A 25,512-nucleotide genomic window follows, 5' to 3' on the forward strand; every position below is an offset into this window, starting at 1 on the left:
ATGAATAGGGAACTTCCTTTCAGAAGCCACTGTGAGTTTCACAAAAGCTTCTCTGCAGAGGAGGGCTGGAATGAATCCAGTCATGCAGCTTTCACTAACCCCTACCTACCTACCTCTCTCTGTCCCCCTACATTTTGTTTCTTGGTCTGGTTTTATTGCCAATGGGAAAAGACTGCAAGGAGGACAGCAAAAATATCCCATAGAAATGTATTGAAATAGACCATAAGTGGGGAGCTCCTCAGCATGACCAGACCTGCACTCACAGAAAATTCTGCAGAAAGTGCAAGAACTTTGGCCAGAGATTAAGCACCAAATTTTTATCACCTCTGAGTATTGTTAGTCTCCACATTTTATCAGACCGGGGCATCTCTGCACACTCTTACAATTGCACAAGCGCTTCCAGGGCTGAAGCACCAAGGAGACACCCTCCCCATTGCATTTTCTTTTGGAGGTAGGAAAAATGACCATGAACACCAGGAAGCGTAAGTGAAATAACAATAAAAAACCTATTTGTCCCAAATAGGGACCAAACTTTTTTTCTGTAATGATTCTTGAAATTTCCCTACTTGTTGATGTCCTAAAAGTGACCGAGTTAACTCATTCAAAACAACACATGGTATTGACCAAATCTATTGGATACTTGGGTTAAGCCAAACTGTTTAATTTCAAAGTTGAAAAAAAAAAATCCTCTGAAAACATTTAGCTGCCCAAGTAGGTAATTAGGAACAAGGATTCTGAATTTTACCCAGAAGTATGAACAATAAAATAAAGAGAGAAAAATTTGTAAGGATGCGTAATATCTTTAAGTAAATCATATTGAGCTGGAAAAAGATGGGCACAATTCTGGCCATAGGTGTCTTTTTCCATGGAAAGAAAGTGCTAGTTTTATTTTAGCAATAACTGCTGTAGATTATAAAACCAGAAACCAACTCACCTAATGTGTGCCAGAAGTTTTGGGTGATAACTTGTAATTAAAAAGCATGTTTAGGGAGAGGAATGAAAAATAACATATTGTGTATAATTTTTTTTTTTAAGAAATCAAGAAATACTAAGAAAATTAGAAGAGAAAATGATTTAAAGGTAGTAAAGCAGAGCAGCAGGTTGACAAGGCCCCCCCTTTTAAACTAACTCTAGAAATTCAAATAACACAGAAAAATTTGGTCAGAAAACCTTTTTTCCCCCTCTCTGTATAAATCTTTCCACCCCCTAACTCCACAAAGTGACACAACTCCCCCAGCTTTTGTCAAAAGCCATACCTGATTTTTTCAAAACCCACCATGGGGTTGTGGATGAACAGTGAACTGATGCTGACATCAGCATGACAATGATAGTGCTGGGAGAATAGGTAAGTGCCAGCCTCCAGAAATAACCTTTCCAATTTTATGTTTGTAAAGAAATTGCAAACCTCTCTTCTCCCTTCAGTGACATGGCCTTCCCAACAACTAACGAAGACTTTCTTACATCCAGATGAAATTGCTGTAATTTATTCTCCATGATGCTGCCCTTGAAGACTGCTTTAAAGCACTAGCTCCAGCAGAAAACCATGGCTCTTGATTTTATAATCCAGGCCGTGGAAAACACATTACACTTGCTTTCAGAGACTTGCCCTCTTTACAGGTGACACTAAAGCTGTTTGCATTATCCAGGAAAGACTTGGGAAGTCCTCCTTGAATCTGAGATTACCAAGATGCTGCGTCTCCTAAGAGCTGGTGTGTCTACTACCTCAGACAGTATTTTGAAGGTATAAGTAGAACGATGTCTTGCTCTTGACTAAGGCTGTTAATTTATTAAGAACACACATAATATCGACATTTATAATATATTTAACAAAGAGGTAACTTTAACATTTTATCTTTGTGACAAGATCTTACATTTTTCTGACAGCTGACTACATTTTAAACATACACACTTTTTACTCAATTTGACACTGACAAGAAAAATACTCTCTTTGCCATCATGCCAAGGTGTCACTTAAAACCTGATTGTCAAGGTCCTACAATGCATGATTCAAAGAAGTATGTATTAAGTCATATTTCAGGATTTGTTGGAAAGCATATTTCGTGATCAGAAAATAATTAAATAGATCAGCTCTGCCCTGGAGGCAGAGGGAAAAGAAAATAATTAGGATATAAATACAAATTTTTTTCAGAAAAGAACAGAGTAAAGAAGAACTACTACAAGAAATAAAATATAATCCCAAAGTAACACTCTCTCCTCCACTAACACCTTAAGGTGTGACCACTCCAGGACAGGTCATCGCTCATTAACTCTAGGGCTGAACGCTCATGGGCACTTGGAGTTGCTTCTGAAGTAGTCAAAGGAATGCAAACATGCCTGAAGAGGGTTGTTGTTGTAGCACATTTAGGCCATTCTAGTGCCTGGTTTCCAAGGATAAGCTCACCTCTGGTGTTATTTCAGAGTACTGTAATTTTTGACTCTTGAAATAATACCAAAGTAGGTATGGAAAAGATGAAGACAATTTTTTTTTTTAGCCAAATACAAAGTTGAAAAAAACCCACGGTTTATTCTCTTATACTACACATCCTGGATACTATTGGAAAAAATCTTGTTAATACGTAAGGAAGAAAACAGTTTTTCTTTTAATAGGAGTCTGAAGATAATGTGTTTTAGAGTGGTTTACAGTGTGGTTTTTATAATTTTCTTTCACATGGCACCATTCGCACTATTGAAGCAAATCTGTGTCTACCCTTTTTAAGCCCAAGTAAGACTGAAATAATTGCCACACAATGTCTGGGAAGTTAATCATGATTAATTTCTTCATGTGCTATTTGATTTAAAGAAGAAATTAAAATTTATAATAAAATGGGAAATATACATCTTGCCTGATATTGCTGGGATTTTTTACCAGAAGATGACCTTAGTTACAATAAAGTCAGTATTTTTAGCAGGGAGAAAAAATCACACCTAAGAGAAATAATAAAGGAGTCAAAGTACCAAAAAATCAATAATGTTTATTAACATATGGTTCAGAGAAATATTAAAACAGAAAAATTGGAAATAGTGGCATCAGAATAAATAACATTCCCCAAAACATTCCCAAAGGAAATTGGTACACAAAAGCAAAGGAGACAGAGCAGTAAGGCAATATGTGGAATAGCAGCACTGTAAGGAATTTGTCAGAAATTTTTTCTGAGCCCAACACTGACAACCTTCATCTCAATTCCAGAGAGGAAAAGAACAAGAACTTTCAGAAAGACATGCAATAGAGAAAATAATTATTTTTTAATCCCTGGATTACCTCTCAGATTTGCTCTTAAACATGGAAGCAAAGAATCTGGACCAGTTGCTAACAGGGTAGACCTTGCTTTCTTTCCTTCCTTATTTCTAAGCATTTAGAAATTAATTGGCATTTCTTTGTATTCATTTTGGCATGTGTTTATTAGCTATATTAAATTCTTAGCTAAGGGTTTCATATACAGTGTTATCTTTGGCAGAAAATGAAAGATGTATGAGCAATTTAAATACTGAACACTGATGTAAAGATGGATCATCTCATTACAAACTGATTTCCTCTCATCAAACTACATGGGTGAAGGATGAAGAAACAAAATGCAAAAACATGGTAGTCAAAGTGATGACACACTAAACCATCTTCCAATCATTCTCAATAACTCTACAACTACAGCATGCTATCCTGATGGCCCCATCTGAGTTGATGATTTTTCACAATGTATTTCATGGCTTCCATCCCTACATGAGACTTTATTACTATCACATAGGAATAAAAAGCCATAAAACACTAGAGTGAATTTATCTTGATCAGATGCAATACTTATTTTCTTCACATGATTTCACCACCATTCCAAAACTAACCAATGATTTCATGCTACATTACTGAACATTTTGAACTACATTTCAATGACAAGAAAGACACTGAAATGGTTACATCACAAATCAACAGAGCTTTAGCCTTTAAACACATTCCTACCTATGAGAATCAACAATCACAAGACACAACCATTTAGTTCACTGATAAAAGACAGGACACCACAGAAAAATATCACTTCCACATAAAGCTTTCAAGACATTAGGAAAGACAAGAGACACAAAAGAAACTGGTATAGATAAACGCTATAAAAGCACCACTACCAGTATCTTTTTCCTAATTTTCCTTAGTAACTTCCTGGCATGCATTATAAAAAATCAGACTCCAGCACTAAGACATCTTTAAGATATCTGAACTTAATTGCAGAAACAGAACAAGATTTCCTAGCTATGACACTGAAACAGCTACTGTCACAGAGCACCTGTCAAATATGACCCTATCATCCCTAGGACTTTTAACCTTCTTGGCTGTGACAAATTCACTATAGCTCCAAAGTCCATATTTCTCCTGATGAAAGACCAAATGAGACAAATTGTAAAGTATCCTTATTTTCTAACCCAGACTATAATACTGAGGTCCTGGTCTGAACACAGTTATTTATTAGTGTAATTACTATTCATCTTCTTATTACTACTAATTGGCCAAGTAGAAACACAAGTCTCTAGGGTCATTGAAAAGTCAATACAATAATTTAACTGCCATTTGAAAATAATTTTGCTTGTGCACTTGCAAGCAAACTAGGCTGCATCAGAAACGTCTCAAGCTAAAAGTCTATGCTTTTACCAAAAATATTTTACATATTCCCAGCCATGTAAACCCACTGGCATGGTAATATTAATTCTGATCTAGTGTTGACACTAGAACTCAAAATAAACTTGGGTTTGATGTATATACTGCTATCCTTTGTCACCTACCACATCCTACTTGTTGTATAATATAATGTTGATAGCATAGAAAAGAGCGAAAAATCATTAAATGAAAGGAAGTGCATAAATAAATTCAATTGTCATGCATAAAACATGCAAATGACTTAAAGACTGCATATGAAACTCTAGTTTATATTCATTAATCTCAGGTTGCACTTTTGAGGGAGAAGGAGACAGTAATTGGGTCTAGATTAATGCACAACCAAACCTTCCCATTTGTTTTTAGGTGAGGGTTAAAATAGATGTATTTAAGTAAACACTTCCGCTCACTTCCCTCAACTCTGTTTCATTCGTGCAAGAAAGTGAAAACTAAAAATTATACCACAGGTTTGGGAATCTGGGTTTTTCCTAAGCTCCTCGGGACTGCCACTTATCCACTTGTCACTGTTTTGTTTTGTTTTTTTTTTTAATGGAAGACAACTTGGTCTGTAAACTAGTCCAAAACCAAGCTGGTGGCTTGACAGAGAGAGCAGGGTGGGAAGTGTTTGGGCTTGCCTAAATCACCCCCTCCTCTTCCCTTCCCTTCCTGAATAATGATGCAGATGCATCATATTAAACTGTATGTAGTCCAGTCCTAAAGTGGCTCCATCCAAAGCTGGCACATTGCTGCTTCATTGTGTGGGAAAAGGGGATTCACCATGTGGCTTATGCAGTCTTGCTTTGTTCACCCAGCCAGTAGAAACACAGTACAGAATAGGGCCAAACACCTTTAACCTGCCACCTGATCCAGGTTTCACTGCCCAGGGATTTCCTCCCCGCCCCCAGCCTCTGCCCAATGATCTGGCTATAAAAATACCAACCCCCCAGCTCCCCTCCCCTCTCCTGCTAGAGCTGGGTGCCGGTCCCTGCCGCTTACCCTTGCTTAGGGAGCACCCAGGGACAAGCCACTGAGGATGAGACCAGTACCCACAACAGTGAACAAAGGGGAAGTGGGATTCCTGGGGCTGATCCTGCCCCAGGAGAAAGGTAAGCATATGGAAGAAAAATGGCCAGAAAGAAAAAAAGAATGGAAGGTCCCATTCCCATCTGCTGGGAGAGGAAGGTTAAATAAAGCAAACAAAAAAGGTCACCAAACTAATTTCGTACTGGAACCAATGAATTTAGATTAGGGGCCCAAAGGGGAAAGGTTAGGATGTTATCAGTGACATAATTTCTTTTCCCTTTTGTCAAAATGATTGGATATTAAGCCCCTCCAACACAATGGGAGACACTTTCTGCAGGGTGGAGGGAAGCCTTCAAAATCTTACATTTCTTTGATTATTTTTTACATATTATTCTCCTGAGCTACAGACATTACACCATGAAGGCACAAAAACACATACATGTAGACTCAAACATATATTCACACATATAGTTTCAGACAGAGACCAACTTCTGCTGACAGCCTGATTCAAGAGAGCTTTTTATAAGAATTAATTTCTGCATGTTTGCAGATGCTAAATTATTTGCAATAAATAACAACAATAAGACTGAAATCTGTCAATATCTTGGCAAATATTCAGAGAGCTATTTAGTATATGCTTATAATATTCATTTCTCCTAAAAGAGAAAATGATTATACAGTAACCAAACCCTAAGTAAGAGCTAAAGATATTCACCTCATGAAGCCATTTCTCAACTAGCCCCTTGGCACTTGCTGGAATTATTCGCAGCACGAGCTCTACTTTTTCATTTTCTGCTGACTCCATGTGGGTAATTTCTCTCTTGTGATTAAAAGTGAGCTTGTCAATTCCTTCAAAGCATTTCCTTAGGTGTGGTTGGAGGTGGATTGGATCCTTAGTCTCAAAAAGGATTCCTAAGAGATCATTGCTGCATCTAGGGAAAAAAAAATCTGAAAAATGATAAAGAAATGGACTTTAGAGGTATTTATATTAACATATTTTACACCAACAGCAGACAGATGAACACCCAACAGATGAAATGGACTGTTTACCTTGGAAAGAATAGTCTTTTCTTCACCAGATAATCATTCAAGGCCTTCCTGAATGTCATCCAAAAGTGATTCTGCCTCATTCAACTTATCCAGCATCTGGGGCTGTGAGATAACCCTCGTGGCATTGGTCTCCTTCACTGACTCCTTCGTTATTAGCCTCCTGGTGGGTGAGATAGAATACAGTGAATGTAATAACCATACTTCACACAACAGGCTCTCTCTCTCTTTTAAATTGAAAATGCCCTTATTACAAAACAAGGGGTGTTCTTTTTCTTCTACCTTTAAGTAGGACTGCCACATTCATTGCATTTTACAAAAACGCAGCTGCTTTTTAAGCTACAGATAAATAGAATCTGCAAGGCAGTAATTCTGCTCAGTCTGAATGTATTATTTTCTAAGTCACTTTGGTGAGGCGCTTTTTATTATGAACTGGAATGAACAGGGAAAGTCCTTTTCTCAACTAATTATGACTGTGCTTTGTTCTGTACTATTAACTTACAGTGCCAGATTGGTCAGCTTTTTTTTTTTTTTTTCTTCCTTCAACCTGTCAAACAAATTACCATGCTTTTCCTGGGAAATTAGAGAGCTAATTATTAAGACTTTATAGACTAATAATGAAAATATAAATAACGCTGAACAACAGTGTATCAATAACATTCACACAATCCCTTTGATAAGCACAATGCAATCTCCTATTTTAACATCACTGATGCGTGGACAGGAGTTACTTTGACTCAATCTACAGTATTTTCTTCTCAAAAAGATTTGTTAAACTAGATCTCTTCTAACTGAGGGAAAAACAAAGCTGAAACACTATTTTTCATACACCTATGCCTGGTATACTATTATTGTACTCCTTATTTGTGAAAAACATGAAAGACAGAATAGAAATGAAAGCTATAAAGACATTAAACTGGGAAAACATCAGGACATCTGTTGTTTCCCACTATAAGACATAATGTAGTACGTTTGATTTGAAAGACACTTGTGGTTTGTTTCTTTTTTTTTAATTAGCTAGTTTAAGGAATAGATTAGTTTTCAAAGAAGATTCCTATATTCCTCACTAATGACAAAAACTGATATATTGTCCTGAGTTATTGAGACCTTCAGTAATTCATAATGCATGGCTTTGACAAAGTAAAACATAGCTACATTCTGAGTGGAAAACAACACCTTTAGCTTTATGGTTGCCCATACAGACACTCCAAGAAATGAAGTGTAAGCATTTAGATATCACAACATAGATCCTTTTATGTAATATATACTGTGCTGAATGGAATTCAAACAAACAAACAAAAAAATAAATAAGAAAAATACTTTCCCCTTAAAATCAATTTTCAATGCTTTTGAGCTGAAAACCATCAGTATGCTAAAAAAAACCAGAACTGCTGCTGCCCAGCATTCGGGTTTGTAATTTAGAAAGAATTCTGGAAATAAGAACTTGTTCAGTGAAAGAAAACTTGCATCACCCCCATCTCAATATCCCACTTCCATTCAAAGTTATCCCATTCCTATGTATTTCTGCCTGAAATATTATGGGGAATATTTATTGTATATTTTTCAAGCACCTTCTGTAAATAGATAGAGATAGAGATATAAGATATATAGAGATATAGCCAATAACAGTGGCATTGCTTTGAGAAGCTAAAACTTGCTACTTCCATGAGGTATTTCTCAGACCTCTGATACTTGGTAAACTATGGACCCTTTTGGATTGCTTGTCTCCATATCTAGAGACCAATCTGAATGCTGGAGAATCAGAAGCCTAATTCATGTAGGCTGAAAAACAGTTGGTTCTACTAAAATATAGCTCTACATGTATCAGTGAAAATTCCAAGATTTGAAAGCAAATGAACCTATCCACACAATTTTTTTTTTTTTTTTTAATATTAATACGAAGCTGGGTGTTTGTGTACACTCCAGTATGTCCCTCCATATTATCTCTGAAACAAGGACACGATCTAGCATATTGCAAATTTAGGTGTGCTCTCTTTTGCACTAAACTAATAAAGTAATTTTGAAATGCTTACTTCCTGCTTGATTAAAAATATAACTGGATCTGTCAATTTAACAACATTTCTTTTCAGGAAGAGACAGTAAGGACACTAAAAAAAATAACCTGTGAATGCGAGAAGCCTCACCAATGTGGGGTGCTGTTTTTCCTTAATTAATTTCAGAATTAAAGATATCCTCAGTAATTTTGTTGAGAATGCCATTCTTTCAGGCATGAGAGATTACTGATTATTTCACTTTCAACATGGCTAGCATCAATGGAGCACAATATATTTTGATTAAAAATGAACCTATTTTATTTTAGGTGAATCAATTAAACACAGTGAAATAGTCAGATTCCAACCTGTGCTCATCCTCTGCTGAGCACTCCCTGAGAGCTTTTCACAATAGCCAGGGTTATGATACAGTGGTTGAGTGACTTGACAAACATTACAGTCCTAGCAGAGGCCCATTTACATACAGGGACAAGATCTGTAAACTCCCAATTTTGTACTTTACCCATCTGACCATGGTTCCCTTCACTTCAGACGAGAGAATCAAAATGAAGAAGAATTCAGAAAAAAAAAAAATCTCCTATCTTTACCAAACTATTCCAAAGCTACTCCTTGCCCTTGCAACTGTATTAAGATAGCTACATATATCTTCCAATGTGTTACTTGCATGATTAAAAGCAAGCATTTTACAGGTTAGAGGCTCATACATTTGAATATTCTTCATGTCATTCATTAGCAGATCAGATATGTATCTAAACACAGGCTTAGTATTTCAGGGAAGAGACAGCAGTAAAGCCCAGTTTTTACAAATTTAAAAACAATTTAAGAAATATTTTGCTAAAAATGTTGCCTATTTCCAGTTTTTCTTTATAGATTACAATGAGACACAAGACATGCAGAAACTGTTGTCTTCGTCACTTGAATCCTAACTTCCTGGGAGGCTGTTTTTCTACTGTTTCTGAGCTCATATCATAAAAACTAAATAAAAATCAATTTAGGACAATGAACTTTAAACTTTACGTTCCCCTTAGTATTCTAAAGTGGCACAGCTAAGTTGGAAAACTTTTAAATAATGGAAGTCAGTGAAGCCTAAATCACACACAATGGTTAAATCTGAGATGTGAGATCGAGATGAAATCTAAAAGCTAATTAAATTCAACAAGAGCCTCTCAAAAGCAACATACCAGCTTAGCCTCCCATGCTAACATTTTGTTTTGAAGGGTGCAGTAAATGGAGGGCCTTTCATGGCTGCAGATTTCACAATATGATCCACCAGCTAAACCTGAGAAGGGAGAGAAAAAAAGATTAGATGCATGGATTACTGTACTGAATAGATGCCAAGGCCAAGATAAAAAGAATAGACAAGTCAGGGCTTCTGAGGAGCTAAATTTGAAGCCAACCGGCAAAACGGATTGAACTTTATTACCTCTAGTCACTGAGAAATTCCCTAGACAGTTGGATGTAATTTGAAAAGGTCAGGAAAAAAATTTCCTTCACAGTGTTATTGCTCCATGCTTTAAGGGTGTACAGTTGTGATATGCCAGCTCTAATCATTTTTATTGACTTGCTCTAGAGAGACAGACAGATGCACAGGGAGTCACGACAGACAGATAAGACATATCCTACCTTTGTTTCCAGTTTAAAAACATATCACACAGTATTAGGTATGTTTTCATGTTAATAATTTCATTTTATCCTTTGCCATATCTGAGAAGAATTTCCTCATTTCTCTAAGCACAGAAGGGGGGAGGGAGGGAAACCCTGTCCACAACATTGGAAACTTGCTACAGTTTTTCATATTTGATCTGAGCACTCATTGAATTCTATGTGAATCTGAAATACATAACTGAAATTCAGTAAGTGTAATAGGATTTTCTAGACGTTTTTAGGCATGCTCAGTTGATTTTTTTTCACCTAAAGTGGAGCAGATCTTACTGAATAGATTATAGGAATGATCGTGAGCATACTGACAGTATAAGCTTTATTACCAGTGTGGCTGTCTTGGGGTTTAAAAAAAAATAAAAATAAAAAAAAAATAAAAAAAATATATATATAAAAACCTCATGAAGAAACAGAAAACAAACCTGCTCCAATTAAAGTAATTCAATTCTTTGACTTAGCATTCACAGATGTTTGTAATCAAATATGAACATTTGCTAACATCACAATTACAGTCAATTTTTTCATGCAATTAAAATCAAAAAAGATTTAATAACACAAAAGAAGAATTATCCAACCCAACCCCTTGAAAATTTTAATTAACATTAGATTTTCTTTTGCTCAGAAGATATTTTTCCTTCCATTCATAATACAAGCATATGTATTCCATGTATCCTGACCCTGAATGCGCAGGAGAGGATATTAATGGCCATTAAAGTACAGCTCTGTGAGTTCCTCTACTGTATTAAGTTTATGGACCCCTCCTGCAAGCTGACTAAACCTGTTTCCACTTGGATAAGAAAGTTGTTTCCATATTCATATTCCCTCCCTTCAAGCCCTGTACATCAGAGGGTCACATGAAATTGCAGCAGAAGAATTGCATATATATGTTTGGGGTTTTTTCACTCCACCAGAATTTTACGCCTCTGAAAGGGAGTCAGAAACAAACTACTTAGCCACAACAAAGAAAAAAATCTGCTAATGGCAGCAGATACTTTCAATTGAAATGGACTTTCCAACAGAAAAGATGCACAGATGATTTAAATGTAACAGTTTCTTCTACAATTTAGGAAGCTATTGAAAGCAGGCAAGTGCATCTGTACACGTGGAAGAGGGGCCGGGAAGAAGTAATCACTTACTAGATTTGCAATAATTGATCTAGACTCTACTGCTCTTATTTTATTTTTTTAATCTGATTTCCATTGTCAGCTTCAGGAGGATGCTGAAACTGAAATAGGGATTTAGTTTTCTAAGATCACAAATGTGTAACTACAGCGGAACCCTCCAGCTTCTGTGGCAACATGACATTATTGTGATGTTCATTCCTGGTTTTGTCCCAACAGAAGGAGTGACAGAGAAATTAAGTTCTGTTGTCCTCCTGACCTATGCTCAAAGACAAAATCATGTGCCCTATCAATCTTTTGGGGGGGGGGGGAGGGGGGCCGGAAAAACAACAACAAAAAACAAACCACAACCCACATGTCACCCCGGTTTTTCTGAGGTTTTTAAAGCCTTTAATTGTTCATAAGATGGAGTCAGACCTTTTAGCTACTGTACAATATTCGGAGCAGTTTCTGCCTTTTCTCACACATGTAACATAAACAATTCCTTTGTTTTTCATTCTCTGTCCTTTGTTTGCATACTCCTAACCTGAAAACAATTGTAACTGACAGTTGGTCTGGCCACTGAGGCTGGGAGGTGATAACTCCAGAAGCCAACCCACAGCCAGACCCACAAATGTATAAAAAGTAAGAAATAAACAGGAGGAGGGCTCTCGGCCTTAGCTCAGCCTTGGGCTCTTGGAGGAACTCTCTGCCCTGCAAAATCTCTCATCTCTGTGTGATTGCTTTGCGTGTCCCGATCACACCCACCCAACTTATTCATCATGAAAAAATATTTGTTTAAGACACAAACATTTAATGTCAGAACTCAATTTTCCCAAAATATTCCCCCATCAACATATTTTGATGCCATTTACAACACAATAACATGATGCCATGTCAGTCTATGTTTAAAAGATCCTCACTACCTTTGTTGCTGTTCCTTTTTTTCCCCTGTCTCCTCAAGGGCGGTACATGTTAACAGACAAGTAACTTTAATTCATTGCACTACATATGGAGGGGGTAGGTCTTTAACACGTTCCATATGACATCCTTCACACTCTAAGACAAAAAAACTTGTGAGAAACTGATCTTATTTAACCCTCACACATAGGTAACACTCTCCTTTTTGTAATTACTTTTATGATGGTTTTCTTCCCATATGATTATTAGCCATGCTGATGGTAAAATTGCATGAAATTCAAAATAATGCTAACTTGCACTATAACAATAGGTTTCATTTACCATCAAAACAGATTGCTCAGAAAGGTGAGAAATTTTCAGTTACTTCTAACTGGGATTTCATTTTAAACAATATTCTCAAGGTTTACGAAAGTTGTTTGGTTAGGTGCAGGAATCACAGTTCCTGCACAGTTTCCTTTCCAGCCTTTAACTCTAAAGTATGATCCAAGTAGAACACCGACTGGTGTAACAGGATCGCACCAGTAGGATGTGTTACTTTCTGGTTTTCTGTGTGTGACCAGGAGACAGTGACATTTATATATATTCAATTTGAAAATTAAGACCTTGTGATTTTGTGTCCTAACAAAGAAGGGAATTGTAGGTGCCTTTGTCTTGTGAACACTAGATTACTGAAATCCATCCAGCGTGTGATTTTAGCCAATTGAAAAAACATGAATCCACCCAATATTTTTTCTGTTGAAAGCACATAACCATGAGAGCTATGAGACAGGTATTCCCTGTACAGTCTTTCACTTGAATGAATCCTGCCCTTACCTTCTGATGCAAAGCCCCTCCTCCCCAAACAGCTGATAACAAAGGAATATGCTATTTGTCTGTCCTGACCTACAGCCAGAGTCCTCACAGGACTTGAGGGAGGGCTGCATTCTCATATTTGTTTTAATAAGATTAGATGTCAATCATGTGTTCTTCAGTTTTGTTCTGACCAGCTGAAATGCCTGTATACCTCTTTTTTAAGAGAAAAAAATCCAATCAAACAAAAAACCCACAGAAACTCAAACAACAAAAAGCTGGCTTCAGAGCATGCCCCGGACACAATCCTAGTTTTAGACGAGTTCCAGCATCACTTCAGCCTGCAGCAGGCCATGTGGTTCACACATAAATCTCACGCAAAAGAATTAGGTAACTATTTTACAGATGAGGAAGAAATATTTGAGAGATGGATATAATTACTAAGATTAACTCCAGGAAACAGTGTTAGGTGGTGGCTACCAGTTTTACTACTTCCAAGTACTCCAATAAGTCTTCTTTCTGAATGGACTAGCTACTGGAAAAGACTGGTGAGCTTGTTTGTTTATTTCTGTGCTTTTGGGTTTGCCTCTTTTTGTTATGCTCAATATAAAAAGTTTCTCAGTGATATAGGAAAGATATAGGAAACATTTCAGCATCATCCATCATACTGGGGCAGCTAAACCTGGTTTGCATCCTTCAGAATAGGTCCCAAATATTGATGGTCTTAAAGGTCTTTTCCAACTTAATAACTATGATTCTTTGACAGTTAATCACTTAGTAAACATTTGCTTTCTCTTAAAAGTCACTCCATGATGTAATTTGAACCTGTCATTTTTTGCTATACAAAAGAAATACAGCATTCTCAAAAAAGGCTGCAATACACTTACTAGGTATAAAGTTTATATCTTGAATGGCAACTCATTCTTAAAATAAACTAGACCTTCTTCAAGACATAGGAAAAAAGCCCCCACTTTTGGATTTACTATGCATAATAATACATTTTGCCAAATTCTCTCATGTGAATACTTATTCAGCTCCCAGCTCTAGTATCATTAGACTTAGCATGCAAAAAATTAGGTTTGAGAACAATGAAATGCAATTAAAATACCATGTGTATTACAGCAGAGATAACATTTTATGTATGTTTAGTGGGAAGGAAGAGAAAATCCTTTCTTGTTATTAAAGTTATAATGAAGGAATCTCAAAAAATATACATAGGTACAGGAGGAATTTATAACTGATTTTTCCTCTCAGCATGTCAGCTAGCAATTCAGTGTTGGTTGATCATGTGAATGAAAATCTAAACATTTGAATAAACAATAGTTGCTGTCACTTGAATTCTTCTGTATTTCTAAAAAGAAAAGTGAATATATATTTGCAATCAGCAGTTGTTTTAAAAGGATTCTCTGATGCACAGTCCTTAATGATTTGGGAACTGCACACTGAACTTTAAGCCTTTCACCACTCTTCTCAAGTAAAATTTAAATCAGCTGTCAGAAAGCATCTTTATTCAGTGTATTGTTGAATCCTCTCCAAGTTGTACTCACTATAAATAATTATTTAATAAAACTGGACATCAATTTTTGTACATTTTTTCACTGGTATTAGAACTGGTTTTGGAATCCAGAGCATATAGGTGAATAAACTGTTTGGCTGTCCCACAAAAGTATAATGGAGATGCAGCCAAAGTTCTTCTCATGCTGTTTGTCATATCATCAAGCAAATTAGAGTTTATATAATGCAATACAGAAACCACAGGTTTCTTTTTCAAATTTTGTATTCCTGAGAAATGAATGTATTATTTTTTTTTAGGACTTGGATGTCACTCTTAGTGAAGTTGACTCTCTGTGGGTTCTACTCCAAAAATTCAATTCTGAAATCATTTAATGCTATTAGCTGTGGTAAGAAAAGCTCTTTTTAAGGGCAGACTTTATTTAACATCTACCATTAATTTAGGTATTCAATAATTTCTTAAAAGAGTTTTGGAGGACTGTTTTTTTCTTTCTATCCTAACACAGCAATGACCCATCTCCAGCCACACAAGAGCTAGAAAGCAGTAATGTGCACTTACTTTTTGCTGAATTCCCCTGTTTGTCAAGTGAAATCAACCTTTCAATTACACTATACATACATATAAATGTGTATGCATCCATAAATACATAATATATTACATTGGTGAATGGTCAGGACCAAGAAGTCGTTTTGCTTTGTACTCTACAAGCTAGAATGGATACACCTGTTGCCCTGAAGAGTCTTCCACTGAGTTAAAAAATACAGCATTTTGTTTATTTTGTAGCTGGCCACTGCAGCCTTGTAACATTTCAGTATTTGATCACTTACAGCGTATTTGTCTTTGACAAACAAGCACAAGAGGTCAAATGGCACCATTCATATTTATGACTCCCTTCTATGTCATGCTATTTATAAGAATGTGGGGTTTTTTCATTTACTTGTATCAAAATAGTACTTGAAATCCCCACAAACTACAACCCAAAAAATTCTGTACTTTCCTCCCTCAGAGGCCTTATAGTTGAAGTTGGAAATGAAAGAGAAACAAAGTGATTTGACTAAAATCTTTCTTTTATCTCTCCTTCACACATGCATGGACTTACACTGTCATTTTCTTTTCCAAAAGAGATAAAAGAGACCTTTTAGAGAAACACATGGCACAAATAAAGAATCAAAGTTCATACTATAATGAGGAAATGGGGAAAGAGTTAATATCGTGCATAGCATTTTAGAGCACATTGACATTGTTTAAGGCAGACTCAAATTGTACAGGTACAAAAGGAAAATGACAATCAAAGTAAAAATATTTTAAAATTACACAATCTTAAAAAAAATAGGCTGGATAAAATAATATCAAGATTTGATTTTACGCATCTGAGAGCTCATGTGCTTGGCAAGAAGTATTTTGTTCCACTGAGAATTTGTCCAAATTTTCTTCCTTCTTTCCAAAAGTAAAATTTTCACACTCATATCCAGAGAGAAAATTGACATAAAAATAGTCTCTAATTTAAATATAGTCTTATGCTACTCTAGAGACTAATGAGCATACAGATAATTTTCATCTAAGAGGAAAAGGACTTTCTAGACTTTTTGGAAAAAGACAGTAGCAATTGTTGGAATATGCTCTAAATGCCCCAAAAATGGTCAACCAAAGTGGAATTGTCAAGAAAAAGAGTAGGGTGATAGTGAGAGTTTTGATAAATTTTCTGAGTAGCCTTTACAGTCATTTTGATGGGCTATGCATTTGTACGTTCATACACGAGTATGCCAAGTATAGATAGAAACACACTTGCTATACTCTGGAACCACAACTTTCAGACAGGTATTTTCACTACTTCAAATGCAGTTAGGCATATTTTTATCCAGTCTTAAAATTTTCCTTCTGAGAATCTATAGGCTTGGAAATGCCGTTATTCAAAAATCACATCTCTTGCAGTAGACACTCACCCAAATAAAATGCTCTGAGTTTATGTCAACATAAAAATGCCCCTTATGATTGCTTCATAACTGCTGTGCAAGCATCATTCAGCACATACATACACACTCAGGGAAGAATCAAACTAAATTCAAATACTCAAAATGTTTGTTCTGCTTCTCAGTTGGCACAGCTGACAATTGAAACCTGAATCAGTTCATTAACAGACATTTTAACATAGGAAAACCTACTGTCTTATGTTGAGGCTTTATTAATTTCATGGCAGTTCTGTCCAAAACAGGAACCTGCCTCATAAATTCACATATATGCACACTCACACAAACACACATATACAATACCTACCAGAAGAAAAGGTTGCAGCATCATTGTCATCAATGATGAGGAATGTAGATGGGGGAAACACAATAATACGTGAGGGACTATTGAGGAGAGAGCAAAGCTATGTGAGGTTGAAATGAAGACAAGAAATCTCAGCTAATGTCATTGACAAAGGAGTTAATGGAGTTATCTAAGAAAGGAATTTATTCTCACAGCTTGAGTCTTCCTTTCTGAGCATATTTCTGCATAGATGCGGAGAACACAACAAGCAAAGTATCTATAATGTGGCAGAAAAGGTGGTACTGACCTACTCTTCTTTTCCTTCTCTTGCTATCTTGTGTAGTTTTAGATAGTTGAAAGTAATTTTAGATTAAAAGCAGATTGTTTCTAACTAGTGCAAAAAATACAAGAGGATTAATATAGTCTATACTGAAGAATAGAGAAAAATTCAGGAAATTTAGTTTAGAAGTAGAATTAAAAAAGACCTCTGATGTGAAAAAGAAATTTTTAGTTATCAACCTTGATCTGATGGAAGTTTGCAGATAACATAGTTATTACGCTTGCCCTTTTGACGTACATATCATGGCTTGAAATATAGACATGAAGTAAATTAATGAATGAAAAAATGAAGGTTGAAGCTGAATCTGAGCATAAGAGGCATAAGAACATCTAGCAGAGAAAAGCATATGGAAAAGTTCATATACAGAGTGAGTGTGATTCTGTGATAGCACAGAAATAGTTGATCAAGTAGGAGTTTGCAAGAATTTTTCAAATCCATGCTGGCACAAGACACTTAGAAAAAAATATTCACCATTGCTGATAGCACTCCCAGATGTCTAGCGTAGCCTAGTAGAATAACACCCTTTGGTTTTGCCTTTCAATGGTAAAAGAATATTTTTTCAGTTACATAGCATTTCTCACACACTATTAGAAAGAAAGACCAATTGCGGTATAAAACTAATGGTCAGCCTAAAGATCTTTAAGTAGAAGAGAAATATGATCAACAAGAAAAATCAAAATCACCAAAGTTGTGTACCAAGCACAAGGAGAAAGGGACAGAAGGAGGATCAGGTTAAATGATAAGGCAAGATACAGTGATAGTATAGAAACAGTGAATATAAAATGGCAACTGTACTGTAAGAGAAAAGGAGCCTAGAGAAGGGGGACACAATCTGGAAGAGACTAGAGGACTTCACTTCTGGTAAGGTCCTGAATGCCTTTTTAAACATACTTTCATACCAATGGATACTTTCATACCAATGGATGCTTTGAGATAGAACATGAAAAAGAAAGGATATGTAATATGTGCTTCCCTTTTTCAAGGGGAATGTTAATTGCTTAATGTTATAAAATGAACTTTAAAAATAGAGAATATTTAATTGTGCAATAGATTCAGACTACAACTGACTTTAAAAAGCTCAGGTGTGTAACTGAGGTGTAAGGTATTTTCTGTAAGTGAAACTGTAAGATTTTCTACCAAACTTGTAACAAAAAGACTACAGCAGAATACATCACATATCAAAAATTCAATGCTGGAAATCAGAATAAATATTAAAAAATTCAAAAAATTATCCATAAAAACAGAGGATACTTTTTGACTTGCACTCTATAAAAAATTCCCTAATGCAGCAACAGCAGTCTCCTTGTTTTGAGAAATACCTTAAGTCAAAGAGGTAACCCACAGAGCCAAAACTGACATATTAATTGCTTGGAAGACCAGAAACATTGCTCTGATTTTGGAAGCAAAAAATCCCTGGAATCCACTGGAAACATCTGAACAGAGAGGTTGAGTGTATATAATTATTCAACTCATTTACAGAGCAGAAACCAAGAGAGCACAGTGTCTCATCTTTCCTTCCAAGTCAACCCTGTATTAAAAGAGTTACAATAATGTGGACTGCAAAATAAAAGCCCTAAAGCATTTAAGGAGGAGATGAAGAGAGAAATCCTGCATTAGCAACAGGTTGGTCTCTCTGTTTGAGGGGGGGAAAAAAAAAAGTAAAATTTAACATGAATGGTTAAGTAAGAAGCAAGACAGATGAGTTTGAATTCAAGATACATAAAAACAGCGCTAGAAACCATTCCCATTCTTAGATGGCCTTGTCCCTGACAAGAGACACAATGTTGCTACATGATGTGGGAATGTAAAATCTGTAAAGGTGGTACTGAGTGAGGAGGAGGAATCTCCTTTTGTATTATTCCTCTTTGGTTCATGTCTGCTGTTCGGTTAAGTACATTTCATAAGAACCAAGTCTCCTGAATACTTCAGATCTTTTTATGAAGGTGCTTATTATATCCAAGACTTTCACATGTGCTTTAAAACATTTCAATTCAAAAGTGATGTATTTTCCATAGGAATTTGATGACCACTCACTTCTATTGATGCATAAATTTTTGAGAAATAAAAGCAAAAACAGGGAATTAGTCCATGATTTTTTGTGTCCTTATTTGACAGTTGACTGAAGAGCTCATAAGTATTTATTTATTGTTATTTGGTTAATTTATGCCTAAACTAGCTAATTTTGGAACTAAAGAATTATGTAATCTTAAAAATGTTATTGTATCTCTTTACTAAGCAATTTAATACAAATTCTGTAGAATGCATAGTTCAGGCATAGCAGGTGTCAGAAGATACCAAACACACCTTTATGTTGTTGACTGGAAACAAGAACCTGTTGCAAGGTAAAATCAGCTTTTGCAGCTGTCCTGATGCTATGATCCTATCGATGCCCTGAGTAAAAGCTGACTTCTGCCACCAAGATTCTGGCCTGAACTTCTATTTCAATGGCCAAAAGCAAATACTGCAGACTTCTTTTGCACAGCTTTTGCTCTCAAACAATGGTTGACTAAAGGTCAAAGTTTGGAGAGATGTTCTGCATCAAGTGTTGTCCTTCTTTAAATGTTTATGTGGAAGGTGCTACTTTATTTTCTACAGAAAAAAAAAAGGCATTGGTAGGGTCTTTTAAGCCATAGGTTAATCCATTCTTTTTTTTCATCTACCAGTTTATTTGAAGATCATCCACTGCCCAAAAGATCTTGTCTACGAATCATTTATTCCAGAAATTTGCTCATGAGAGCAAAGTCTGGACTCAAATTTTCATGTTTTTTTTTTAATTCCATCTTAAAACTAATTTGGGTTTGTGTGTTTCCCTCTTTCCCTTTCTGTGTTCCAGAAGTTGATGCTTCTCTCTCTCTTTTTCTCTTTCAGCTACTCCTTACATAAAGAAGTCAAGCTCTATTAAGAGTGGTGAAGTACTTGTTATTAAATGGTCTAGTACAACATTTTATGACTCAGAGCTGCTGATGAATGTGATTTATTAGGGACAAAAGCTTTTTCCTGGGTCAGATGTCTGGACTGAAGAGACAGTTCATTATAGAGGATCACTCATATTTAGCAATGTAATAGGAATGAAGCGATTTTTGTATCATATTGGTCCAAAATTGACTTTTACCACTACTGTTCTCCTCTTCAGCCAGAGTTAATTGTCAGCTGAACAATGAAGGTACCTGGAACTAATTTATTTAGGAATATGTTCCATCTCTAAAGCCTCCGCTAATGGAGTACAAGAGGCCATGACTAAAGGATTCAGGTACAATGTTCAAGACCTTAGATAATAACTTGCAGAAAATATCATCAACTCTAAGTGTCAACTTACACAAAAACAGAACTATTGAACCTTTTAAAAAGGTGTATTGTGTTCACAAAGCTAAAGTAACCAGGACCATTTCTATTCACCATAATGGTGGAATAACAGAGTCAAAAGAGTTCTCTCTCTCATTGCAACACACAGAAGAAAAGAGATTCCAACCAATTGGGATCAAAAGATCTGACACTTTTTATATCTATAACTGTAGCTACCTATGTTGAACCAGCACCACTACAAATACCTTGAGAACATTTATGAAAGGACTGTCCAAATAAGAAAATTGCAATTCTAATCATTATTTTGGTAAAAAGAGGTACAGTACTTACAACACTTGCTTTTCATTTTTTCAAGATACTGTGCATAAAGCTTCTGATGGAATTACTGAATTTCATATGGGAGCTGACCCCTGAATACTTAAGCTCTGAAGCAAAAGAATAAATGGATTGAAAACTGGACATATGCCGTATGGTGACTGATCTATATTAAGAACACTTATGCTCTAGATATTCTTTTGTACTACTTTAAGACTTATTTACAGTTTTGCATCCAACTGAACTATGAAGAGGGATTAAGTGCAGTAATGATTAAGAATATCTTAATTGGTGCTGCTCTAAATAAAATTAGGAAAATAAATTGTATTTGTATTTTCCTGAATAGATTAATGCAGTTAAAAGCCTCTCCATGACAAGCTGAAACATGTAGCCCAATTGTCCTATTATATAAAAACTGGATTTTTTTTTTTTTTTAATTCTTGCAAAAGGAGAAATTTCTGTTGTTGCAGAAGATCTTTTAATGAGATCAGTTTAATCTTTCTGTTGTTTGGTTTTATTCCATTTTCTATCTAGCCTTATTAAATTTGCAAAATAGCTTGTTTATCTTCATTCTGAGAAAGTAGGTGCCTATAATTTGCAAATATGTCAGTCAAAAATAGACCAGTTAGATGTTCCTGGCTGGCACATTGTCAAGGCACACAATGAGGGAGCCTCCCTCCTCTCTCTCACATACACACTCATGCACATCCTTTCTCTCAGACATACACACACTCAAAAATGTATCCAGTAGAGTAAAATATTCACATTAATACTGGAAGTGATGGAGAAGAACCCCGGTCGCCATCCCATCTGTTCCCTTGATTTAAATTTAGAATTCATATGTAATATAGACATTTCTGTCTGAATATCATAAAGCTCTGACACATTCAGGCTTTCATTAAAAAGCTCTGAGATGTGACTTGAATAATAATCTGTCTTAGCTAATTAGTATTTTCAGTTTAGCATATTCACTTTCAAACGTATTGCTGTTTGCACATGGTAATTTAGGTAAACAGAGCCCATCCACAGCTGCATCAATTAACACTGCTAATCAAAACTGAATTCAGGTAATTAGGCACATTTATGCAAAAAATATGTAATTTGTGGGGAAAGCTAGATTCTTCAGTATTATTTCAATAAGTAGGGGTCCCTTTTTGCAAATAAGGCAAGAATATAATGGTAAATCAGATCTAACATATACATGATACATGGTCACAAGTATCTACACTAAATCTCACTAATTTGTCTGTATTTTCAGAAACTTGATGATACTTTTTTCATATAAACATTTTCCTCAGTGTTTCTACATGAAAGAGGGGATTTGTTTCTGACAGAAGTTTTAGTGATTTTAAAAGTTAATGTTTTCTCAAGTGGTTTTTGAACTGTTGAGCAAGATGGTCTAACTTGTTCTCATTTTAATGAGAAAGCCCTCAACTAAAATAAGAGTTTAATTTATTCAAAGAAGGCACATTTTGGTTTACAAAAGCTAGAAATTTCTACCACCATCCATTTCAAGAATGTAAAGTGGTAAATACGTCAAAAATATCCTGCCTTGACCTACAAAGTTTGACATCCTTTCCTTCCCCCTCTCAGTTAATCCAAAATTTAAAACCCTCCAAAACCTAAAAAAAAAAAAAAAAAAAAAAAAGGCAACCAGAAACAAACAAACAAACAAACAAACAAACAAAAAACCCACAGTGTAAGAAACTGCACATTCATAAGAGAATTTCAATTTCTATTCAAATGGAATGAAGGAATGTTCATTGAAATATTATACTCCAAGAGTTTGCATATGCACCTATTCAAGTTATTCAAATTCCATTCTCTGTTATGCACACTTTCAGAGAGCTACACAGGTCTGATGAACAAGGAATGCAATTATCAACTTGCGGCTAATATTCCATAATGAAAAGAAATACCTAGGCAATGGCTGATTTTTAACAGAAGCCTAAATTTAATCTACAATTTTTGTATCTTCTCCCTGATTTGAGGCTATCTCTTGGGGGAAGCATTCAATACATTTTGTGCAGATTAGCAACACCGAATATATAGCTTCTGCTAAAAACATCATTGTGAAGAAAAAGAATTCTTTACAACTTTAAGGTCTAAGCCTATGCAGCTATTGAAACTGCAGTGTATTTTCCAATCATATGTAATGCAGTGCATGTCTCACTTCTCAGAAATTTTTCTCTATATAGAAAATTGCAGTTTGTTTCATTATAAAAATATTTTTTAAATGCTGCAGATAAAATTGCATTAAACCTCCAGTTTTCATTTAGCAATTGGCTGAGTAACATATTGAAAGAATATTGAAATGAGAGGGAAGAAGAAAAATAAACCTTTTGTCAGTAGTAAAATTTCGAGGTATTTTCAAATAATAGTAATGACTACTGTTAATTTTAGAAATGCTAAACAAGACAATGTCTAAAGTATCCGACCAACATAATAATATAGGAGCAGTAGTGGGGGCAAAAAAGGTTTTAACTGCACCTTTTTTCTGGGTTTTTTTCCCAAGAGAGAAACAGTCTCCTATATGACATCTCACATGCTAAGCACTTCACCAGTCTTTTACGTGACTTGTTAACACTGACACACAGTGAAGATCATCAAAACAATCTTCTGTGACCTGTCTCTGAAAGAACCTGCTTGATAAATTGTTGTTCAAAAGAGCAAAGCAAAAGGTGCAATGACTAACAGTGTTTATTTAAGATGTTATAGTCCGTAGGAAGTGAGGACAGTGACAATATCCTTGCTTTCTCGCTCCCCCACCAGCTACATCATTAGCACTCTTTTTGCCTAAAGTAGTCAGATATAGTATTCCAACATAATTCCCGAGAAAACTTGACTACACTGCCCTGTCCCTTCAACCTGACTGCCTCACTAAATGTAAGTAGACACAGTTAGGAGAATGTCTTCACTGAACACGTGTATATTTCGTGTACGTTATTACTTCATCATATGGACCACCCATTTGAAAGTTTTATATCCTGCTAGAGTATCATTATTTCATGTGATTTGGAGGGGTTTTTTTCCTGTGGAGGTTTAATAAATGTATGGTAGTATTAGCTGATAACAGGCAAGGAAATAATGCCAGTCTCAAGAGAGAAAATGCTGTATACGAAAGCTGGCTGGCAAATAGGTGTTTCTGACACAGGTAGCTCCATTTTTTTCTCTTCTCTATTGCTCTACTCTAAAATATGGAAAATAATTGAGGCACCTTTCTACTAAAAAAAAAAAATAATTAAAAATTGGATTTTACATTCCTATTAAAACTACTAGTAATTAAGATATTATGGATATGTATTACTTAAAAGAATCAATAAATTCTGTTTTCCGCAATTTAAAGAAAAGTTTCATCCTACTACAAGCAGTCAAGAGCATTCCAGAATTATAAACAAACCAATAAATATTTGAAGTTATTTATTTTCTCCACAGAGCATGCAACTCATTATTAATAACATAAAAACTGTTGAAATGCTTCATGTTCTGTATATTCATAGGGTTAATTCAAGAACATGCAAAAAATTTCTAGTTTGAGAAAAGCAAAAGCAAGAGCCAAAAGACAACAATTAATATTCTTCATTTTACATGAAGAAAAAAAGCTCAATAATTTGCAAATGTTGAAGGAAGCGCAGGTTCCATAATTAAAAATCAGGCAGAGATCCTTTTGGCAAATGGATCTCTTTGTCAAACATCCCACTAATCCAAGCCTGAAGGTATAATTCAGTACCCTGGAGGATTCCCTCTATACTTTTGCCAGCTGTTCCATTTAGGTCACTTCACCACAAGTTTAGCTTTTATCTATTCCTCACTTTCTTCACAGGGTCCCAGAAGCAGCAACCCATCTCTCTGAAGGCTGTTTAAAGTGTAAATGAAAATATGAGACAGAAGTGAGCTGCTACCTCAGGGTCCTTAATTTCTGAACTGCAATTCCTTGGACTTCCCTACCTTGACAGATGCAATATGAAATCTTCCTTGATGAAAAGTGAGGAGATAAACTGAATATGGAATGCAGATGGCACATTCATTATCATTTTAATGCCTTGCAGCTTCATTAAAGACTGGGAAATTTTACTAGGCAGAAAGTCCACTCAATACCAAAGAGTTATAGCAGCCCTTCTGCCCTTCAGCCCAATTCTCAGCACTACTGCTGTTGGCGCGCAAGCAAAAGCCTTCAAAGAGTTATTTTATCTCTTCTCAAGTGGTCAGGGAGAGGTGGATTCAAGGAGAGGAAATAAAAAGAAAGAAAAAACAAAGGAAAAGAAAAAAATCCATCACAGTCTGATCCAGTGTATGCCAAAGACCATGAAGAGTCCTGGGTGCAGACCTGACTCTCTTGTCTCCCTTTTCTAGACTGGCAGGTGAAGGAAGGAGACAGTAATCCTTGAAGGACTTGTTCATGCAAATTAAACCAACCTCAAATAACAAAACCACTTCTAATTTACCATTATTTTGGTGCTTTTAACAAAAATCTGATTTCCTAACAAAAGTGACAAAAATATGTGAACTGGATCTATTTATAATGGCTGTAGTCCATGTAAATTTAAGCCCTCAGAGAGTCATTATAATCCTCCAGAATGACAGTATTCTCTTTATAACAATGCCCT

At 35.6% G+C, this 25,512-nt stretch overlaps 1 long non-coding RNA gene across 2 annotated transcripts in view; it reads right to left on the reverse strand.

Moving 5' to 3' along the window:
- Positions 1 to 2,952: 2,952 nt before the first annotated feature.
- Positions 2,953 to 25,512, reverse strand: part of LOC120751844 (uncharacterized) — a 72,703-nt gene continuing 50,143 nt past the window's right edge. The window contains exons 5-7 of one of the 2 annotated variants that reach the window (XR_005700540.2): positions 9,897 to 9,994; positions 6,707 to 6,866; positions 2,953 to 6,588 (exon numbers count right to left, since the gene is read on the reverse strand). This is a non-coding gene — a long non-coding RNA (uncharacterized LOC120751844). Of the gene's footprint in view, positions 6,605 to 6,706; positions 6,867 to 9,896; positions 9,995 to 25,512 lie in introns of both variants that reach the window. The other variant, XR_005700539.2, reaches the window with a different exon arrangement.

Source organism: Hirundo rustica, chromosome 4, assembly GCF_015227805.2.
Source record: "Hirundo rustica isolate bHirRus1 chromosome 4, bHirRus1.pri.v3, whole genome shotgun sequence".
NCBI classification, from domain to species: domain Eukaryota; kingdom Metazoa; phylum Chordata; class Aves; order Passeriformes; family Hirundinidae; genus Hirundo; species Hirundo rustica.